The sequence below is a fragment of the Heptranchias perlo genome, chromosome 16 (genome assembly GCF_035084215.1).
Source record: "Heptranchias perlo isolate sHepPer1 chromosome 16, sHepPer1.hap1, whole genome shotgun sequence".
NCBI classification, from domain to species: Eukaryota; Metazoa; Chordata; class Chondrichthyes; order Hexanchiformes; family Hexanchidae; genus Heptranchias; species Heptranchias perlo.
In genome coordinates this window covers 2,776,630-2,798,397 of record NC_090340.1, presented here as the reverse complement: position 1 = coordinate 2,798,397, position 21,768 = coordinate 2,776,630, and positions in this window count along the sequence as shown.

Sequence of the window (21,768 nt, the reverse complement as noted above, 5' to 3'; positions counted from 1 at the left end):
AAATTGGCCCTCCTCCAGTTGAGTATTTTTACTTTAGAGTGGTCCTTTTCCATAGCTATTCTAAACCTTATCATACTATGATCGCTGCTTCCTAAATGCTCTCCCAATGATACTTGCTGCACTTGGCCCACCTCATTCCCCAGAACCAAGTCCAGCCAAGCCTCCTTCCTCGTTGGGCCGGAAATGTACTGGTTAAGAATATGTTTGTAAGCCTTTCCAAGTGGTTCTGCTAGATGCTAGCTCCACCACATAGAGTTATATAGCGTCTTCAGCACAATAAAACACACCGGTAAGCCTCCCTGGACCATGCCAGCATTTATCTTCCGGAAGAGCCTCCCGCACCCTTTCCATCTAACGCTAACAGCCTATCAAAGATTCTGAAAAAATTACGGCTCAGGAGGAGGCAATTCGGATCATCGTGTCTATTGTTTTTTTCCTCGTGTGGTTATCTAGCTTACCCTTTAATACCCCTATGCTATTTTATTCAACTATTCCTTGTGCATTCCACATTTGTATCGCTCTTTGGGTAAAGAAGATTCTCCTGAATTAGCTATTGCGATTATTAGTGACTATCTTATATTCATGACATCTAGTTTTAGATTCCCCAACAAGTAGAAACATGTTCTCTATGTCTACCCTATGAATCCCTTTCATTAGATTAAAGACCTCTATCAGGTTACCCCTCAGCCTTATCTTTTCGAGGGAAAAGCGCCCCGGCTGTTCAATCTGCCTGATAAAGATAACCTCTCAGTTCTGGCCTCAACCTTGCAAATATTTTTTGCACCTTCTCCAATGCTTTTATAACCTTTTTATCAGATGGAGACCAGAACTGTGCACAATACTCTAACTGTGGCCTAACTAAAGTTCTATACAAGTTTAACATAACTTCTCTGATTTTCAATTCTATCGCTCTGGAAATGAGTCCCAGTACTTTGTTTGCTTTTTGTAAGTCATTCTTAACCTGCGTCATTAAGGTTAGTGATTGCTGTATCTGTACGTCTAGACCCCTTTGTTCATGTACCCAATTTAGTCTCCTATTTTCCATGGAGTATGTGGTATACTTATTCTTCCTACCAAAATGTACTATCTCACACTTATCTATATTGAAATTAATTTGCCAATTACAGGCTCATTCTGCAAGTTTATTAATGTCTTCTTCCATTTTGTCACATTTTTCCTCTATATTAACTACTCCCTCACACCACCATCCTGCCACCCCCCCAAAAATTTGGTATCCTCCACAAATTTTGAAGTTGTACATCTTATTCCCGAGTCCAATTCATATATTCTAAACAACCGTGTTCCTAAAACCGGTCTCTGTGGAATATCATTTTCCATAATTTGCAAGTCTGAGTAGCTACCATTAACCCCTGCTCTTTGTTTTCTGTTTGTAATCAGCTTGCTATCCATTCTGCTACCTGACCCCTGACTCCATGTGCCCTGAAATTAATCATGTGCCTACTATGCCGTACCTTATTGTGGGCCTTTTGAAAATCTAAATATATTACATCTACTACATTAACCTTGTCTATGCTTTTTGTAACTTCTTCAAAAAATTCAATAAGTTTGAATAAGCAGCTGGATTTCATGAGGTAACTGGTTTATCCATTGCTATTGGAACCTTCTGACCTGAAGTGGCCTTCGTTTCGTGGCAATTGAGTCCTGTGATGTACCTGCCATAAGCTGCCTCTCTCGTGCTGCTTCAGTGGCAGCCTGAACTTGTATTCTTTTGTCACTGGAAGGCAATTTAGGATTCTGGCTAGAGGAGTCACATGTCCTGCCATCCTGCAGGACAATATCATCATCTGTTTACAGTCCCAGGCTTTTCTGCAGATGTCTGATGAACCCTGGAACAACAGACTGTCCTTAAGGCCTCTGTCATGAGATTCGCAATGCGGGTGTCTTTTGAGTTGTTTCAAGCTTCAAGGCTTTTTATTTTTACTGAACGCAATGGAAAGAAAAATTGGGGGGATGCAAAACGGGCTGTCGATTTGCTATTGCCAGTTTGACACTATTGCACTGTCAAACTTGCAACAGCAAATCGGGCAGCCCGTTTGTCTCCTCCCGATCCTCTGTTTAAAACTAGGACATACCAATCCACTCATTGCCATAGCTATGTATCCTAAGTTTCCCGATGTCCAATCGCGCGCCCATTTTGGCTACTGCTCCGACCGTGAGTCCATAATTATATCTCGCTTTTTTTCTCTGCCCTTTAACCCTCTTGCGCTCTTCTATCTTGTCATCTCCCTTCCCTGTCTTCCAATCATGTCACCATTCGTCCCCCACTCACCACCCCGCCCCCCATTCCTACACCATTCCTCTATGTTCCTGCTCTTCTGTCGTTAATTCAGGCTTGACTCCCTCTTGGATAAGTCCGCAACTTCCCTCTGTGTCAGTCTTGGCATTCTTGCGAAGGGCCCATTAAAGTATCCGTTGTTGCCTCCTTTTGAGCAGTAACCCACATGCCGCTTCCTCCTTTTGCAGCAACCTTGCTGCCCATCGCGCCCCCTGTGGGCTAATCTTGCCAACCTCCTTCCAATCTTGCTCACACCTTATTGTGGTGAGTGAATTGACATAATACCCCATACTGAAGATTCCACGCCTGGTTATACCTTCCAACACTTGCCCCGCCCAGACCGTCGTTGTGGAGGTATGACCCTAATCACCAAGTCACACCTCTGTCATTCCCCTACTCCTCTGGCTCCTTCTCCTCCTTTGAGCACCTCACCTTGTTCCACCCCTCTCACACCGCCCTTAAAATCCTGATTGTCTACTGCCCGCCCAAGTACGATGCCAAGTTTCTCACGGAGATGCCCTCACTTGGTTTCTCCCTCAGCCTCTGCACCGATCGATTTCTCATCCTTGTGATTTTAAACTTCCATCTGAGCAAACCTTGCCTTCTCTCCACTAAGTTCACTACCCTTCTGCCCTCACATCTCCCTTCATGTAAACTCTCCTACTCATATTCGCGGCCATCCCCTCCACCTTGCCATCTCATGGGCTCTCTCTTATCCCATCAACTCAATCACAGATCAAGCCAATTCTGATCACTTCCTTGTATCCCTCACCACTCACATTCTATTTACCCCTTCGAATCCACTTCCTTCTGCATTCAACTCCAGAAAGAACTTTCCCAAACGTCTCCCACAATTACATTTTAAAACTACCAACAGCCTAGCCATTTGTTCTCTATTCGCCATGATATGTTTTCAAGCCACTTTCACAGGCTGAAACAGAGTGGCCACAACCTCAACGTTCTATTTGATCCCGTAATGTGCTTCAAACCCCATATCCTCTCAATCCTACGTTAAAAGCACTGTATAAATGCAACTTGTGGTTGTTCGTGTAATGCTCTCAGTCAATCAACACTCGCAGAGGAAGAATAGAGTGTAAGGGTCCCATGATGCTTTCTGAGAATTAAGGAAATCAATTGAAATAGTGCAACGCAGAGCTAAAGTAAGGCACTGTAATTGGTAAGCGTTCTTAGTGGATCCCTTTGTTGTAGGTTGTGGCACGTTCCTCTTATCTTGGCTCATCTTCTAAGGACATTTAACTTCTTCCTGCACTTCATTGTTGGGAATTGGTGGATATTTAGGTACTGGCTGTCCTAGCAACCTCCTTCTATTGTCCCTGTCCCTCTCTCTTTCGGGCCCTGCTCTCTTCTGTGCAACGGAATCCCGCAGATCACTTCCACAGCTGCGTCAATGAATCTGGTGTCTCTCTGTCCTCTTGCACACCTGTCGGAGATTATTTCAGCCGTGGCTCAATGGGACCACACTCGCCTCCGAGTCAGAAGGTTTCGGATTCAAGTCCCACACCAGTGACTTGAAAACAAAATGAGAGGAGCCGAGCCGAGCGGAGGGAGCGTCCGATAAAAGGCGGGATTTCAGAGCGTTGAGAGGAGCCGAGCGGAGCGGAGGGAGCGTCCGATAAAAGGCGGGATTTCAGAGCGCTGAGTGCAGCTGAGAGGAGCCGAGCCGAGCGGAGGGAGCGTCCGATAAAAGGCGGGATTTCAGAGCGCTGAGAGGAGCCGAGCCGAGCGGAGGGAGCGTCCGATAAAAGGCGGGATTTCAGAGCGCTGAGAACAGCTGAGAGGAGCCGAGCCGAGCGGAGGGAGCGTCCGATAAAAGGCGGGATTTCAGAGCGCTGAGAGGAGCCGAGCCGAGCGGAGGGAGCGTCCGATAAAAGGCGGGATTTCAGAGCGCTGAGAACAGCTGAGAGGAGCCGAGCCCAGCGGAGGGAGCGTCCGATAAAAGGCGGGATTTCAGAGCGCTGAGAACAGCTGAGAGGAGCCGAGCCGAGCGGAGGGAGCGTCCGATAAAAGGCGGGATTTCAGAGCGCTGAGAACAGCTGAGAGGAGCCGAGCCGAGCGGAGGGAGCGTCCGATAAAAGGCGGGATTTCAGAGCGCTGAGAGGAGCCGAGCCGAGCGGAGGGAGCGTCCGATAAAAGGCGGGATTTCAGAGCGCTGAGAACAGCTGAGAGGAGCGGAGCTGAGGGAGCGTCCGATAAAAGGCGGGATTTCAGAGCGTTGAGAGGAGCCGAGCCGAGCGGAGGGAGCGTCCGATAAAAGGCGGGATTTCAGAGCGCTGAGAACAGCTGAGAGGAGCCGAGCCGAGCGGAGAGAGGGTCCGATAAAAGGCGGGATTTCAGAGCGCTGAGAGGAGCCGAGCCGAGCGGAGCTGCGACCGAGTTCGAAGTGACGTCAGGAATCAGATCGGGACGCGACACAGGGGAGGCACCTGATTGGTGAGTAGGTTCAGGTGAGTATTTCTACTTATCGACAGTAACTGAAGTAAAAGGAAAGGGAAGGTCTGCAGGTCTTATAGGAAGTAGCATTTATTTTTTAGTGAATCAAGGTCCCTAGTGTAGTTAACATTCTCTAAATTGAGAACAATTTAAAGGAGTAAACTCCTTAAAGGGAGTGGTAAGTAGTTTTTCTTTCCTTTTTTTTTCTCTTGACATTGTAGTTGTTCTTAAGCTAATTTAAGGGTTAAGTCATGGCAGGAGATCCCAGCGCCGTGTCATGTTCCTCTTGTGGGATGTGGGAATTCAGGGCTCCTTCCTGTATCCCTGATTCCTTCACCTGCGGGAAGTGTGTCCAGCTGCAGCTATTGTTTGACCGCTTGACGGCTCTGGAGCTGCGGATGGACTCACTTTGGAGCATCCGCGATGCTGAGAAAGTCGTGGATAGCACGTTCAGTGAGTTGGTCACACCGCAGATAAAAATTACTGAGGGAGATAGTGAATGGGTGACCAACAGACAGAGGAAGAGTAGGAAGGCAGTGCAGGGGTCCCCTGCGGTCATCTCCCTCCAAAACAGGTATACCGTTTTGGATACTGTTGGCGGAGATGGCTCACCAGGGGAAGGTGGCAGTGGCCAGGTTCATGGCACCGTGGCTGGCTCTGCTGCACAGGAGGGCAGGAAAAAGAGTGGCAGAGCTATAGTGATAGGGGACTCGATTGTAAGGGGAATAGACAGGCGTTTCTGCGGACGCAACCGAGACTCCAGGATGGTATGTTGCCTCCCTGGTGCAAGGGTCAAGGATGTCTCGGAGCGGCTGCAGGACATTCTGGAGGGGGAGGGTGAACAGCCAGTTGTCGTGGTGCATATAGGCACCAACGATATAGGTAAAAAACAGGATGAGGTCCTACAAGCTGAATTTAGGGAGTTAGGAGTTAAACTAAAGAGTAGGACCTCAAAGGTAGTAATCTCAGGATTGCTACCAGTGCCACGGGCTAGTCAGAGTAGGAATGACAGGATAGCTAAGATGAATACGTGGCTTGAGAGATGGTGCAAGAGGGAGGGATTCAAATTCCTGGGCCATTGGAACCGGTTCTGGGGGAGGTGGGACCAGTACAATTTGGACGGTCTGCATCTGGGCAGGACTGGAACCAATGTCCTAGGGGGAGTGTTTGCTAGTGCTGTTGGGGAGGGTTTAAACTAATGTGGCAGGGGGATGGGAACCGATGCAGGAAGTCAGTGGGAAATAAAGTGGTGACAGAAACAAAAGGCAGTAAGGGAGAGTGTACAGAACATGACCGGACAGATGGTCTGAGAAAGCAGGGCAAAGACCAAGGGAAGACTAGATTAAACTGCATTTATTTCAATGCAAGAAGTCTGATGGGCAAAGCAGATGAACTCAGGGCATGGATGGGTACATGGGACTGGGATGTTATAGCTATTACTGAAACATGGCTAAGGGAGGGGCAGGACTGGCAGCTCAATGTTCCAGGGTACAGATGCTATAGGAAAGATAGAGCAGGAGGTAAGAGAGGAGGGGGAGTTGCGTTCTTGATTAGGGAGAACATCACGGCAGTAGTGAGAGGGGATATATCCGAGGGTTCGCCCACTGAGTCCATATGGGTAGAACTGAAAAATAAGAAGGGAGAGATCACTTTGATAGGATTGTACTACAGACCCCCAAATAGTCAACGGGAAATTGAGGAGCAAATATGTAAGGAGATTACAGACAGCTGCAAGAAAAATAGGGTGGTAATAGTAGGGGACTTTAACTTTCCCAACATTGACTGGGACAGCCATAGCATTAGGGGCTTGGATGGAGAGAAATTTGTTGAGTGTATTCAGGAGGAATTTCTCATTCAGTATGTGGATGGCCCGACTAGAGAGGGGGCAAAACTTGACCTCCTCTTGGGAAATAAGGAAGGGCAGGTGACAGAAGTGTTAGTGAGGGATCACTTTGGGACCAGTGATCATAATTCCATTAGTTTTAAGATAGCTATGGAGAAGGATAGGTCTGGCCCAAAAGTTAAAATTCTAAATTGGGGAAAGGCCAATTTTGATGCTATTAGACAGGAACTTTCAGAAGTTGATTGGGAGAGTCTGTTGGCAGGCAAAGGGACGTCTGGTAAGTGGGAGGCTTTCAAAAGTGTGTTAACCAGGGTTCAGTGTAAGCACATTCCTTATAAAGTGAAGGGCAAGGCTGGTAGAAGTAGGGAACCTTGGATGACTCGGGAGATTGAGGCACTAGTCAAAAATAAGAAGGAGGCATATGACATGCATAGGCAGCTGGGATCAAGTGGATCCCTTGAAGAGTATAGAGATTGCCGGAGTAGAGTTAAGAGAGAAATCAGGAGGGCAAAAAGGGGATATGAGATTGCTTTGGCAGATCAGGCAAAGGTGAATCCAAAGAGATTCTACAAATACATAAAGGGCAAAAGGGTAACTAGGGAGAGAGTAGGGCCTCTTAAGGATCAACAAGGTCATCTATGTGCGGAACCACAAGAGATGGGTGAGATCCTGAATGAATATTTCACATCGGTATTTACGGTTGAGAAAGGCATGGATGTTAGGGAACTTGGGGAAATAAATAGTGATGTCTTGAGGAGTGTACATATTACAGAGAGGGAGGTGCTGGAAGTCTTAACGCGCATCAAGGTAGATAAATCTCCGGGACCTGATGAAATGTATCCCAGGACGTTATGGGAGGTTAGGGAGGAAATTGCGGGTCCCCTAGCAGAGATATTTGAATCATCCACCGCTACAGGTGAGGTGCCTGAAGATTGGAGGGTAGCAAATGTTGTGCCTTTGTTTAAGAAGGGCGGCAGGGAAAAGCCTGGGAACTACAGACCAGTGAGCCTGACATCTGTAGTGGGTAAGTTGTTAGAGGGTATTCTGAGGGATAGAATCTACAGGCATTTGGAGAGGCAGGGACTAATTAGGAACAGTCAGCATGGTTTTGTGAGAGGAAAATCATGTCTCACGAATTTGATTGAGTTTTTTGAAGGGGTAACCAAGAAGATAGATGAGGGCTGTGCAGTAGACGTGGTCTACATGGACTTCAGCAAAGCATTTGACAAGGTACCGCATGGTAGGTTGTTACATAAGGTTAAATCTCATGGGATCCAAGGTGAGGTAGCCAATTGGATACAAAATTGGCTTGACGACAGAAGACAGAGGGTGGTTGTCGAGGGTTGTTTTTCAAACTGGATGCCTGTTTCCAGCGGTGTGCCTCAGGGATCGGTGCTGGGTCCGCTGTTATTTGTTATTTATATTAATGATTTGGATGAGAATTTAGGAGGCATGGTTAGTAAGTTTGCGGATGACACCAAGATTGGTGGCATTGTGGACAGTGAGGAGGGTTATCTGGGATTGCAGCGGGATCTTGATAAATTGGGCCAGTGGGCCGATGAATGGCAGATGGAGTTTAATTTAGATAAATGTGAGGTGATGCATTTTGGTAGATCGAATCGGGCCAGGACCTACTCCGTTAATGGTAGGGCGTTGGGGAGAGTTATAGAACAAAGAGATCTCGGAGTACAGATTCATAGCTCCTTGAAAGTGGAGTCACAGGTGGATAGGGTGGTGAAGAAGGCATTCAGCATGCTTGGTTTCATTGGTCAGAACATTGAATGCAGGAGTTGGGATGTCTTGTTGAAGTTGTACAGGGCATTGGTGAGGCCACACTTGGTGTACTGTGTACAGTTCTGGTCACCCTATTATAGAAAGGATATTATTAAACTAGAAAGAGTGCAGAAAAGATTTACTAGGATGCTACCGGGACTTGATGGTTTGACTTACAGGGAGAGGTTAGACAGACTGGGACTTTATTCCCTGGAGAGTAGGAGGTTAAGGGGTGATCTTATAGAAGTCTATAAAATAATGAGGGGCATAGATAAGGTCGATAGTCAAAATCTTTTCCCAAAGGTAGGGGAGTCTATAACGAGGGGGCACAGATTTAAGGTGAGAGGGGAGAGATACAAAAGGATCCAGAGGGGCAATTTTTTCACTCAAAGGGTGGTGAGTGTCTGGAACGAGCTGCCAGAGGCAGTAGTAGAGGCGGGTACAATTTTGTCTTTTAAAAAGCATTTGGACAGTTACATGGGGAAGATGGGTATCGAGGGATATGGGCCAAGTGCAGGCAATTGGGACTAGCTTAGTGGTATAAACTGGGCGACATGGACATGTTGGGCCGAAGGGCCTGTTTCCATGTTGTAACTTCTATGATTCTATGATTCTATAAGATGACACTTCAATGCAGTACTGAGGGAGCATTGCGCAATCGGAGGTGCCATCTTTCGGATGAGATGTTGAACTGAGGACCGTCTTCCCTCTCAAGTGGATGTTAAAGATCCTACCGCACCACTGGAAGAGGAGCAGGGTTTTCTCCCCGGTGTCCTGGCCAATATTTATCACGATGTGATGTCACTGTAAAAGCATTTTATCTGGTCATTATCTCATTGCTGCTTGTCTGACCTTGCTGTGGATGCATAGGTTGTCTTTTTTTCCTACAAGACAACAGTGACTACATTTCAAAAGTAATTAGTTGGCTGTATAGCGCTTTATGACGCCGGGAGGGAGGATTTGAAAGGCACTATATAAATACAAGTTCTTTTTTCTTTCCCTATTTATCTGCTGAACGTTGGGCTTTTACACAAATCTATTGTATGTCTGTGCCCCTGCCATTTTAAACTTCTGCAAGCCTTGAAATTCTGCAGCAAGCAAGTCCGCTTCTTCCAAGAAAGCTTTATCGTCTTGGGTCATTGAATAACAACAAAGCCGCTTCAGAATAAAGATGAAATATGAAAAAAATCGTTATTGCTGACGAGGTTTTGATAGCAGAACCACAGACCAATAATCGGAAAGTTACTCCTACTCATCCTAGCAACTTTTGCCAATCATCAAGTCAAAACAGTAACACAATGAAACGGCATAAATGGCTGCATGCTGCGCTTCAAGTCCTTTCTGTGTGGTTTCCACTAGTCTCCGAAGCTAAAGCAGGAGATGATCTCCCACCGAATTTCAGGAAAATAGTGGTTTAAGTGTTTCAAAATTTCTTATATCACCTTCCTAAACAACTCTCCTGTTTCATCCGAGATAATGTAGGAAACCAATGGGAAAACTTTCGCCGGGTTCTCATAATCACCCGCCGTAACTTTGGCGGAGGAGCAGCGGAAACACTGAACAAACGGTGTAAACGGCCAGGGTTACCATTCTCGCCCATTTCCGGGGACTCCGCCGGTCTCCCGTCATAGAACTCCCGTGGAAATTCTAGGCGGAGTGCAGTGAAATCTCGAATTCCCGCATGACCTTTTCACCACAATTTTCCTCAGGTGAGAGGGTCCCGAGGTTAAGCGGGTCAAGCTGGTATATGTGCAAATTTGAAATTTCGAACTGCACCCTCTTCTGGCGAATATACAATTGTTTTACCAAATCTCACCAAATAGACAAAAAAGACATTTTCTGAATCCACAGACAGGATGTCACGCTTCATTGTGATGTTTTTCACACTCCGGCCGCTCAGTGTTCTTAAAAACCATCAGCCAGTTCACGGTCTGTCGCTCCGAGTGATTCATTGGCTCCAAATGTTGGCGAGCGTTGTACTTCAGTGCATCTCTATTCTGGGAATAATTTCCATAGGTACCTGTGGTTTCTATAACCCGCGTTATAGATAAAACGCGCAAGTAAATACTTTAATTTCACATAAAATGTACCACTGTCACTTAGACTCTTTGCCTGATTCCCTTACCCTCGCGCTTTTCTCCTGTAACACAATCTCACTAATTCGTTTTTGATTTTCTTTTCCGATAGGCTCCGGCGATACTTCGGTCAAAGTGACTCAACTCCCTGGAAGCGCGAGCGCAATCTTAGGTACAAGCGTCTACTTTCATTGCTCGATTCCCTTCTTTCAAGACGGCCCACGTGTGAACGTACACTGGTGGAAACAGGGTGATAATAAATAACTCAGCACAGGACCTGATGACAGACAAGTAACTGGCTTCAAAACTAAATTCAGCGGCTTCCTTCGTCTAATCAATGTGACTGTAAAGGACTCGGGATTGTATAATTGCACTTCGCCCATCAAGGGAGAATAGCTGGAAACGGAACGGGATCCCACTTAACTGTCTGGGGTAAGTATGAAAATAACGACGAATGCGATCTCTGTGACTGTAATATTTGAATCATTTCTCGGTTGTGCTTTGAAGGATTCACATTGCAACTTAAATTCCAATCGTTTTGTATGTATAAAGTCAAATTGCATCGTAGGCTGCTACACGTTACATGCTAATGGATATTATAATATTTCAGCAATATTAATCAACAAGAACATTATCTGTTAGTAATTTTACTCAAAAATACAACGATAGCGTGTATACAATAAACATGTGAAGTTAAAATTGCAGTATCTGTCAAGGATATGTATATCTCGATAGCATTGGATACTAACGCGGATCTGCCAAACTAAGCAAAATCTGGTCCTGTTTGATGGTTTATTTTGTCTGTATAGGTTCTGGAGGGCTGGCCGTTTCTATTGGAATTCCGATTCGCACATTTATAATTTACAGGTCTATATGCCGGGTGTGACCAGCAGTTAAAGTCCGCACTCTGTAACTTGTGCCACGCACCCCATATTTTCATTATCTTTTGAGCCGCCAGTAAATAAAATATTATCCAGAAACTGTGTGTCAAAGTCCCTCGCGTTTGGGAAAATTGTACTTTATCATCAGTTGCTATACTTAAAGGGGTGGAATTGGTCGGCAGCGGTACCGCAAAACAGGCGATAGTGAATCGGCCGCCCGATTTACATCCCGCTCGATTTTCTTTCCATCAGCCGTCACCCGTTTATCGCCCGGCGATAAAAGTTAAAATTACTCCGAAATAAATACATTTACGAAGATGCCGTTTACGATGTCGCTACCGACAGCGCAGAGTGAATAGCTCCCCTCATCGTGCTGTCCGGATTAGGACGAAACAAAGCGACTGTTGATGACCTTGACTAATGCCCGAGTAACGTTGCTTTCCTCAATTTTTCTAGTTCCGCCAACTCCACTGAAAATTACCTCTCAGGAACATGAAAAGGATTCATCTGCGTCTCTGACTATTTTGTGCACGACATCTCCGTTTTACCCGGAGAATATCATCTTTACTTGGTATAAAGATGGGACCAAAACTAAAACAGAGATAAGTAACGTTATACAACTCAACACCGATGGACTATATGAAGCTTCGAGCCGTTTGGATGATTCGCCGCCAGTTCGAACCGGGACTGTTTATACCTGCCTGGTGTCTCACGGTGTATTCCAAATTCCAGCCACGGCCACTTACATTGTCACCTCCCCTATAGGTAAGATAGCAGATCTCAGTTATCCTGCAAATAGAACCGTGGGCCCGATTTTACCAGGGGTGCGGGTGCTGGGCGGGTGGGCCAGCGGGCGCGTTTATAGGGTTTCCCGCGCGATCGTAGCAGGCAACACAGGAATTGGAACCACTTACCTGCTCCTCCGGGTTCCCCGATGCTGAACTGCGCGTCGGGCGGGCTGCGCATGCGCAGTAAGATCTGTCAGCTGGAGGCGCTCTTTTTCAAGAGGCAGTCCTCCACTGACAGATGCTGCCAAAAACAGCAAAAATTACAGCATGGAGCAGCCCAGGGGGAAGGCTGTTCCCAGTTTAATGATGCCTCACCCCAGGTACCATTAGATGTGGTGAGGAGGAGGGGGAGGACAGAGATCTTCCACCCGACGGGCGGGAGGAAGCGGCCTGCCTCTGCCACCAAGAAGGCCTGGCTCGAGGTGGCAGAGGAGGTCACCAGCACCACCAACATATCGCCCACCTGCACAGAGTGCAGGAGGCGCTCCAATGACCTCAGGAGGTCAGCCACAATGAGAACACTTACTCATTCCCCTACACTCCGTCTGCCACAACACTGCCCCCATCCCACATCTCCTTCAGCACTGCCAACACTACTCTGTCACATCACCCCTCATACCCACTCAAACCTCATCCTCATCTTACCTGCACCTACTCACCTCGCGAGTACTCACCCCGCCACGACCACGCAACCCAATCCTCATACAATCTCATGGCTCTATCCCATACTCACCCTCTCGTGCATCTCTCTCATGGCGAGCCTCACTCAACCTGCCACCACCTGTGCTGCAGCCACAGGGCATGCATCACATATGTGCAGTCGGCAGCGTAAGACAAACGTGTCGTGAGCATGAAGGGGATGCACAAGGGTGTTCGAGGGTTTGTCATGGTTCTTACATCTATTGACTTAAAGAACAACTCACATCACACATTATATTGGCACCAATACTGCCATGTCTTCGCGAATCCTGTCCGGTTTGTGGAATAATGCCCGCTCCTGGGTATCCCTATGAGGACCCACCACTGATTCCACCCAGTGTGTCACTGCAGAGTGGGTGTCGGTGTATTTGCAGGGCTCTTCTGCGCAGACGACTGAGAGACATCGGGGATGTCCCTGGTTGCAGCCTGGAAGGCTGTGGAGCAGAAGTTCGGGAGGGCAGTGATGACTTTGACAGCGACAGGTAGGAAGATTTTTTTCTTATTCCTTTTTGGGATGTGGGCGTCGGTGACAAGGCCGGTATTTATTGCCCATCCCTAATTGCCCTTGAGAAGGTGGTGGTGAGTTGCTTTCTTGAACCGCTGGTGAAGGTTCTCCCACAGTGCTGTTAGGAAGGGAGTTCCAGGATTTTGACCCTGACGATGAAGGAACGGCGATATATTTCCAAGTCGTGATGGTGTGTGACTTGGAGGGGAACGTGCAGGTGGTGTTGTTCCCATGTGCCTGCTGCCCTTGTCCTTCTAGGTGGTAGAGGTCATGGGTTTGGGAGGTGCTGTCGAAAAAGCCTTGGCGAGTTGCTGCAGTGCATCCTACAGATGGTACACACTGCAGCTACGGTGCATCGGTGGTGAAGGGAGTGAATGTTTAGGGTGGTAGACGGGCTGCCAATCAAGTAGGCTGCTTTGTCCTGGATGGTGTCGAGCTTCTTGAATGTTGTTGGAGCTGCACTCATCCAGGCAAGTGGAGAGTATTCCATCACACTCCTGACTTGTGCCTTGAGATGGTGGAAAAGCTTTGGGCAGTAAGGAGGTGAGTTAATCGCCGCAGAATATCCAGCCTCCGACCTGCTCTTGTAGCTACAGCATTTGTGTGGCTGGACAAGTTAATTCTCTGGTCGACCCCCAGAATGTTAATGGTGATGGATTCGGTGAGGGTCATGCCGTTGAATGTCAAGTGGAGGTAGTTAGACTCTCTCTTGTTGGAGTTAGTCATTGCCTGGCCCTTGTCTGGCGCGAATGTTACTTGCCACTTATCAGCCCAAGCCTGGATGTTGTCCAGGTCTTGCTGCATGCGGGCACGGACTGCTTCATTATCTGAGGGGTTGCGAATGCAACTGAACACTGTGCAATCATCAGCGAACATCCCCATTTCTGACCTTATGATGGAGGGAAGGTATTGATGAAGCAGCTGAGGACGATTGGGCCTCGGACACTGCCCTGAGGAGCTCCTGCAGCAATGTCTTGTGGCTGAGACAATTGGCCTCCAACAACCACTGCCATCTTTCTTTTTGCTGGGTATGACTGCAGCCACTGGAGAGTTTTCCCCCTGATTCCCATGATTGTAAGTGAAAGGTCAAAGTGCTCTTGGAGAAACTGGAATGATTGGTGATTATCGATTTACCTTAGGTTGAAAACTATAAGGGACCCTTCACATTCACCACAGCATTTTTCATTTATACAAATTGAAATAATTAACGCTTCGAATATGATTTGCTTTACTACTGGTGTAGAGGTACATTTCGATTTCTAAGACGCTATGCAAAGTGGAGCGGAATTTCCTAAGAGCCCACCCCCGCCCCAAGCCATCGGCTGAGACTAGCACTCATTGGAACATCACATTTCATCGCCTGGGATTTTCCGTCCATTCAGGACAATGGACATAGAATTGTGGGCAGTTACCCCGCAATTTTCCAATCATCCTGCCGCTGCTGCAAGGCATCGCAGGTACCTGATAAATGCCGTCCCTGTTGTCAAACATAGGTCAGCATCCAAGCAATTCCTTAAAATGTGATATCAAGTGTCTTTAAAGCTAATGTAACGCTTCATTTTAAAGTCTTGAACTTCATTCATTACCAGGAGCGCAGAATGTTGGCGAAAGATCAGACCATCGCGAACAGCCGGTATGTTTCCAGAATCCATCCTAATATATTTCTAATGTAAATATATAGATAAGTGTCCGAACGTAAAACTAGCATTGAAATGTTTTTGCCCGCGTTATTCTTTCGCTGTAAAGATTCATACAAAAATAGTGCAGAGTGATACCAGTAATTATGCAACAAACACAATTCGAAACATTAGATTTGTTCATATCTTTGTCAATAAGTCAAAGGCAGCCGACTTTGAGCTGTCACCTGTAGATTGTAAAACAATATATTGCTCAAAGGTTATCATCAGCTGTAGTGAATGGAAAAAAAATCTGCTGTTGCATCCTGAACACAGCGGACAGCATGTTGCGCAATCGTACAAACGCAGTCCATGATTTTGTGTCCATCGAAACCCGAAAAATGCGAATTTAAATCCTACCGTGGCAGTTTGAGATTTTGAATTCAGTTTTCATAAATCTGTATATAAAAGATGGTATTAGTAAGAGTGAGCATGAACCTGTTGGATTGTCTTAAATCCCTTGCTTTAAATGTGTAAACTTTGTTTCAATTGCACACGTTAGATGAATTAAAAGTCCCTTTTACAAGAGCTTACTATTTTGATGAGCGCTGTTAATTTTCAGAACGTTGTGGGGTCATGCAACTTTAAGGATTCCTAACTCAAGCATTTTGTTGGACTGGTTGAGGCTGAAAATTGATTAATGCTGTAATACTGGCTAATTTCATCATCATCATAATTGTATTGTTCAGAACTAGTCCACTAATGTCCTTTAGGGAACGAAACCTTCCGTCCTCACCTGGCCTGACCAATATATGACTCCAGTCCCACACCAGTGTAGTTGACTCTAACTGCCCTCAGAAGCAAGCCCACCACCACCTTCTCATGGAAACCAGGGAAAGGCAATAAATGCCAGACTTGGCAGCGATGCCTGCATATCGAGAACGACTTGACGAAAACGGCAGCAAGCCAAGGACTGACAGTGTTAGTTTAGCGATTTGTGCTTCCCGCGTGCGCCCAGAACACAGACACGATTTTTTTTTTATTGTGCAGTGGGTAAATTTGCTGCAGTGTTAAGAACACGAGGAAACAAGTTGCGAGAAATCAGCATTCCGTTCAGTCGCCGCATTCTCCCATCATGGCATCGAACTGAATTTGAAACAACCCCAACGCCTTTGCCTCCCACGCCATAGGCAGAATTTGCTGCTTGGCCTCACAGGCCGGGAAACCGAGCAAGAACGGAGAAGCTTATCGGAAAATTGTGGATTATTTGTCTGCCATTTCCCATCGATTGAAATCAATGGAACGAAATGTGATGTGCAATAACTAGTTTTCCAATATAGTCTGCTGCATGTGGGTGCATGGGGTGATTTAATTGAGGGTATAAAATTCTGAGGAGCCTAGATAGAGTGGGTAGGAATGACCTATTTCTCTCAGCAGAGAGGTCAATAACCAGGGGGCATAGATTTAAAGTGATTGGTGGAAGGATTAGAAAGGAACTGAGGAAAAAAATCACCCAGAGGGTGGTGGGTGTCTGGAACTCACTGCCTGAAAGGATGGTAGAGGCAGAAACCCTCAATTCATTTAAAAAAAGTATCTAGATGTGCACCTGAAGAGCCGTCACCTATAAGGCTACTGACCAAGTGCTGGATAGTGGGATTAGGCTGGGTGGATCATTTTCAGCCGGCGCGGACATGATGGGCCGAATGGCCTCCTTCTGTGCAGTAAATTTTCTATGAATCTATGTGATTTCCGATCCAGGCAAGCATCCCAGAAAATTTCAGCCCGAATAGAAAGTTTTTCCAAACCTAACTGATTCTTTCAGTAAAGATGTTTTTCCTGATATCTGTTCTACATTCGTTCTACAATGTTGCCTACCTGTTGCCAGGATAAGGGACATCGCGAAACGGCTGGGAAAGAATCTGGAAAGGAATGGGGAGAGTCCAGTTGTCCTCCTCCACGTCGGAACCAACAACATAGGAAAGAATAAGGAGGAGGTCATCCTAAGGGAATATCAGGAGTTAGGAACTAAATTGAAAAGCAGGACCTCCAGTGTAATAATCTTAGGATTACCTGAGTCAAGTATGAATTGTACAAAAATAAACACGTGGCAGAAGGATTGGTAACGAAAAGAGGGGTCCCTTTTCATATGACAGTGGCACCGGTATTGGCACAGGAAGGAGCTGTACAGTTGGGTAGGCTGCACCCGAACCAGGCTGGGACGAAGGTCCAAGCGGAAAGGATAAATAGGTGGTTAATTAGGTTTTAACTGATAAAGTGGGCGGGAGGTCAGGCCAAGATATTAGTATCTTCGTGGGTTGCTGGTGAATTTCCTTTTAAGTCTTTAGTTTATTTCTATTAAGTTTCGATGGTAATCTAATAAGTCGCGGCATGGCAGGGCAGCTCAGACCCGTCGAATGCATATCCGGAGCCTTGTGGGAACTCCAGGACGCTTCCCATGTCCTGAATGGCCACATGTGCAGGAAGTGTCGTCAACTGGAGGATCTCGAGCTCCGAGTTTCGGAGCTTGAGCAGTGGCTGCCATCACTACTGTGCATCCGTGAGGCTGAGAGCTACGTGGATAGCACGTTTCAGGAGGTGGTCACCCACAGCTTAAGAGAGTGGAGTCAGAGAGGGATTAGGTGACCGCCAGACAGACAAGGACCAGGCAAGTAGTTCTGAATAACGGTGAGGGAGAGGATTCCTCTACGGAATACAGACAGAGCCAAGTCCACAACACCAAGGGCGGCCCAGCTGTAAAGTATGTGTGTGGGGGGGGGGGGGGGGGGGGGGCGGGTGGGTAGAAAGGTCAGGAGAGCAATAGTGATAGTGGATTCTATAGTTAGGGGAGCAGACAGTCGTTTCTGCGGCCGCAGACATGATTCCAGGATAGTATTTTGCTTCCCTGGTGCTAGGGTCAAGGATGTCACTGAGCGGCTGCAGAACATTCTGGATGGGCAGTGTGAACAACCAGAGGTCGCGATCCAATTCGGTACCAACGACATAGGTAGAAAGGGGGATGAGGTCATGCAGGAAGATTTTAAGGAGATAGGAAAGACGGTAAGAAGTAAGACCTCAAAGGTAGTAATCACTGGATTACTCCGGGTGCCATGTGGTAGTGAGTATAGAAATAGGAGGATACAGCAGATGAATGTGTGGCTGGAGAGCTGGTGCAGGAGGGTGGGCTTTAGATTCCTGGGGCATTGGGACCGCTTCTGGGGGAGGTGGGACCTGTACAGGCTGGATGGGTTGCACCTCAACGGAGCTGGGACCAATGTCCTCGCAGGGAGGTTCACTCATGCTGCGGGTGGGGTCGGGGGGGGGGGTGTGGTAGGCATATGTAATACTTTCCTTTATTAGCCAAGGCATAGAATATAAGAGCAGGGAAGTTATGCTGGAACTGTATAAAACACTGGTTAGGACACAGCTTGATGTCATTGCACTGGAGAGGGTACAGAGGAGATTTACGAGGATTTTGCCAGGACTGAAGAATGTTAGCTATGAGGAAAGATTGGATAGGTGAGGTTTTTCTCTTAGGAACAGAGAAGGCTGATGGGTGATTTAATTGAGGTGTACAAAATTATGAGGGGCCTAGATAGAATGGATAGAAATGACCTATTTCCTTTATCAGAGAGATTAATAACCAGGGGGCATTGAGTTAAAGTGATTGGTACAAGGATTAGAGGGGAACTGTGGAAAACATTTTTTAACATAGAGGTTGGTAGGGGTCTGGACCTCACTGCCTGAGAGTAGAGGCAGAAACCCTCAACTCATTTAAAAAGAACCTGGAAGTGCATCTGAAGTGCAGTGACCTACAAGGCTACGGACCAAGTGCTGGAAAGTGGGATTAAGCCGGGTGGCTCATTTCCGGCCTGTGCGGACACGATGGGCCGAATGGCCTCCTTCTGTGCTGCACATTTTCTATGAGTCTATCGTTCTATGAAAACCAGTGTAAGAAAAAGGGACCAGAGTGAAGTCCAGGCCAATGTTGTAGAAGCCATAAATACTCCAGGTCTGGGAAACAATAAAATAACTGGAATAAACACAACGGGAGTGATAAATAAGAACAATTATAAGGTAAAAAGTGTAAAAGTAAAAGGAACAACTACTAAAGACGATTTAAACTGCCAGTAGAGCAATGTACACTATGCCTAAATAAAATGAGGAAACTAGGGGCAATAATCCAAAGTGAGGAACCAGATGTAGTAGAAATAATTGAAATGTGGCTACGTAAAGAAAAGGACTGGCAACCAAATATTGCAGGTTATAACTTAATCAGGGAGGATAGGGAAGGATGAAGGGGGTGGCATAACTGTGCTAATTAGGGATAATATAATGGCAGATGTAACAGACAGATAGCAACAGAATCCATGTGGATTGAAACAAAGGATAACAAGGAATCAATCACGCTAATAGCGGTACTGCAGATCATCTAATAGTGGAAAAGAGATAGAGGAAGAAATATCTAAGCAAATATGTGAAATGAGTAAAGGGCATAGAATGATAATTATGGGAGATTTTAACTACCGCAAATAAATTGGCAAGAAGAGGCAGATAAAGGGGCACAGGGAATGGCACATTTACAATGTGTGCAGGACTTATTTCTCACCCAGGTTGTAAAAAGCCCAACAAGAGAGGAAGCACTGCTGGAACTAGTAATGGGAAATGGAGCAGAACAGTTAAGAGAATGAAGCATAGGGGAACATTTAGGCAAAAGCACGCACATCAAAATAAGTTTTACGATAAAGATTGAGAAGGACATAAGTAAGACAAGGACCAAAGTAATAAATTGGGGGCGGGGGGGGGGGACTGTTTTTGAGGGGATGAGAATTGAGCGAGGAAAAATAAACTGATAAACATTACTGACAAACAAAGAAATAGAATAGCAAGAGGAAACATTTAAAACGGTGATTAATAGAGTGCAGGAGAAATATACCCCACTAAAAAGGAACAAAAAACTAGCCAGTAATGATGCACCATAGATGAATAAAGACATAAGGGCAAAATTGGAACTAAAAAAAAAGGCATACTGTGAGTACATAGACCACAAAGGAAAAGATGGCAAAAGGGAATACGCAAAGGTTAGGAAGGGAGTAAAAGAAAATCGAAAAGCAAAAAGAAACCATGAAATTAATTTATCAATGAATATCTAAAAATTAGTAAAGTATTCTACAGACACATAAATAACAGAAGAAAAATCAGGATAGGAATGGGACCACTAAGGGTTACACACGGTAAACTCACAGACAATGATAGCAAAATGGTAGAAATATTAAATACATACTTTGCTTCAGTATTTACCAGGGATACTAATGTGGTGGGTATGACATTAGAAGAAGAGATCATATAAGATGTAAAGACATTTAAGATGGGAAGGGGGAGATAATTGATAAACTAATCAAAATTAGAGAGGATAAAACCCCAAGTCCAGATGGTTTGCATTTGCGCATGGTAAAAGAAGTTAGGGAAGAGCTAACAGAGGCACTGTTACATATATGTGTATATATATATATATATATGTATATAAAAATTCATTAGAAAAGGGAATATTGCCAGAGGATTGACAGACTGCTAATGTGATTCCTATATTTTAAAATGGAGATAGAACAAGTCCAGGGAACTATAGGCCAATTAGCTTAACTTCAGTGTTAGGAAAGATAATGATATCCATACTCATAAATGAAATAGAGAAACATCTAGAAACCAAAAAGGTAATAAAAATCCCGAATTTCAAAAGGGAAGGTCACACTTGACCAATGTCTTTGAATTCTTTGAATAAGTAACAGAAAGTGTAGACAAGAGCAATGTAGTAGATGTAATATATTGGGATTCTCAAAAGGCCTTCGATAAGGTACCACATATTAGAATCATGTCTAAGGTCAGAGCATGTGGAATCAAGGGATAAGTAGCAGAATGGCTGACAGGCTGGCCACAAAGTGTAAACGGAGAGTCGGAGTTAAAGTTAGTTACTCAAACTAGTAAAGGGTGGGACGTGATTGTCCACAAGGATCGGTGCTGAGAACTTTGTTGTTCACCATACACATATATGATTTGGACTCAGGAAGCAGAAGTACAATTTCAAAATTTGTGAATGATGACAACATTGAGGAGGACTGTGGCAAAATACAGGAAGACATTAATAAACTTGCGTAATGGGCATGTAATTGGCAAATGAATTTCAATATAGATAAGTGTGAGGTGGTATGTTTTGCTAGGAATGATAAGGAGGCCACATACTCCTTGAAGAAAAGGAATCTAAACGTGATGGAGGAGCAGAGGGATTTAAGAGTACTGATGCACAAATCACTAAAAGTAACGATGCAGGTTAATAAGACCATAAAAACTCACGCCAAGCATTGTGGTAAATTTCTACAGGGATAAAATTGAAAAGCAGAAAAGTTATAGTAAACTTGTATGGAACCTTGGTTAGACCACACTTGTAGTACAGCGAACAGTTCTGGCCAACACACTTATAAAATGATATAGAGCCACTGGCGAAGGTGCAATAAAGATTTATTAGGATGATGCCAGAAGTGAGAGCTTATACCTATCAGGAAAGATTGAATAGGCTGGAGCTCTTTTCCCTAGAAAAGCGAAGACTGAGAACATAAGAACATTACAAAATAAGAACATAATAGGAGCAGGAGTAGGCCATACGGCCCCTCGAAGCTGCTCCGCCATTCTACACGATCATGGATGATCTTCGATCTCAACTCCACTTTCCCACCATATCCCCATAGCCCTTCATTCCCTTAGTATCCAAATATCCATCCACCTAAGTCTTGAATATACTCATGAGCATCCACTGCCCTCTGGGGTAGGGAATTCTAGAAATTCACATTTC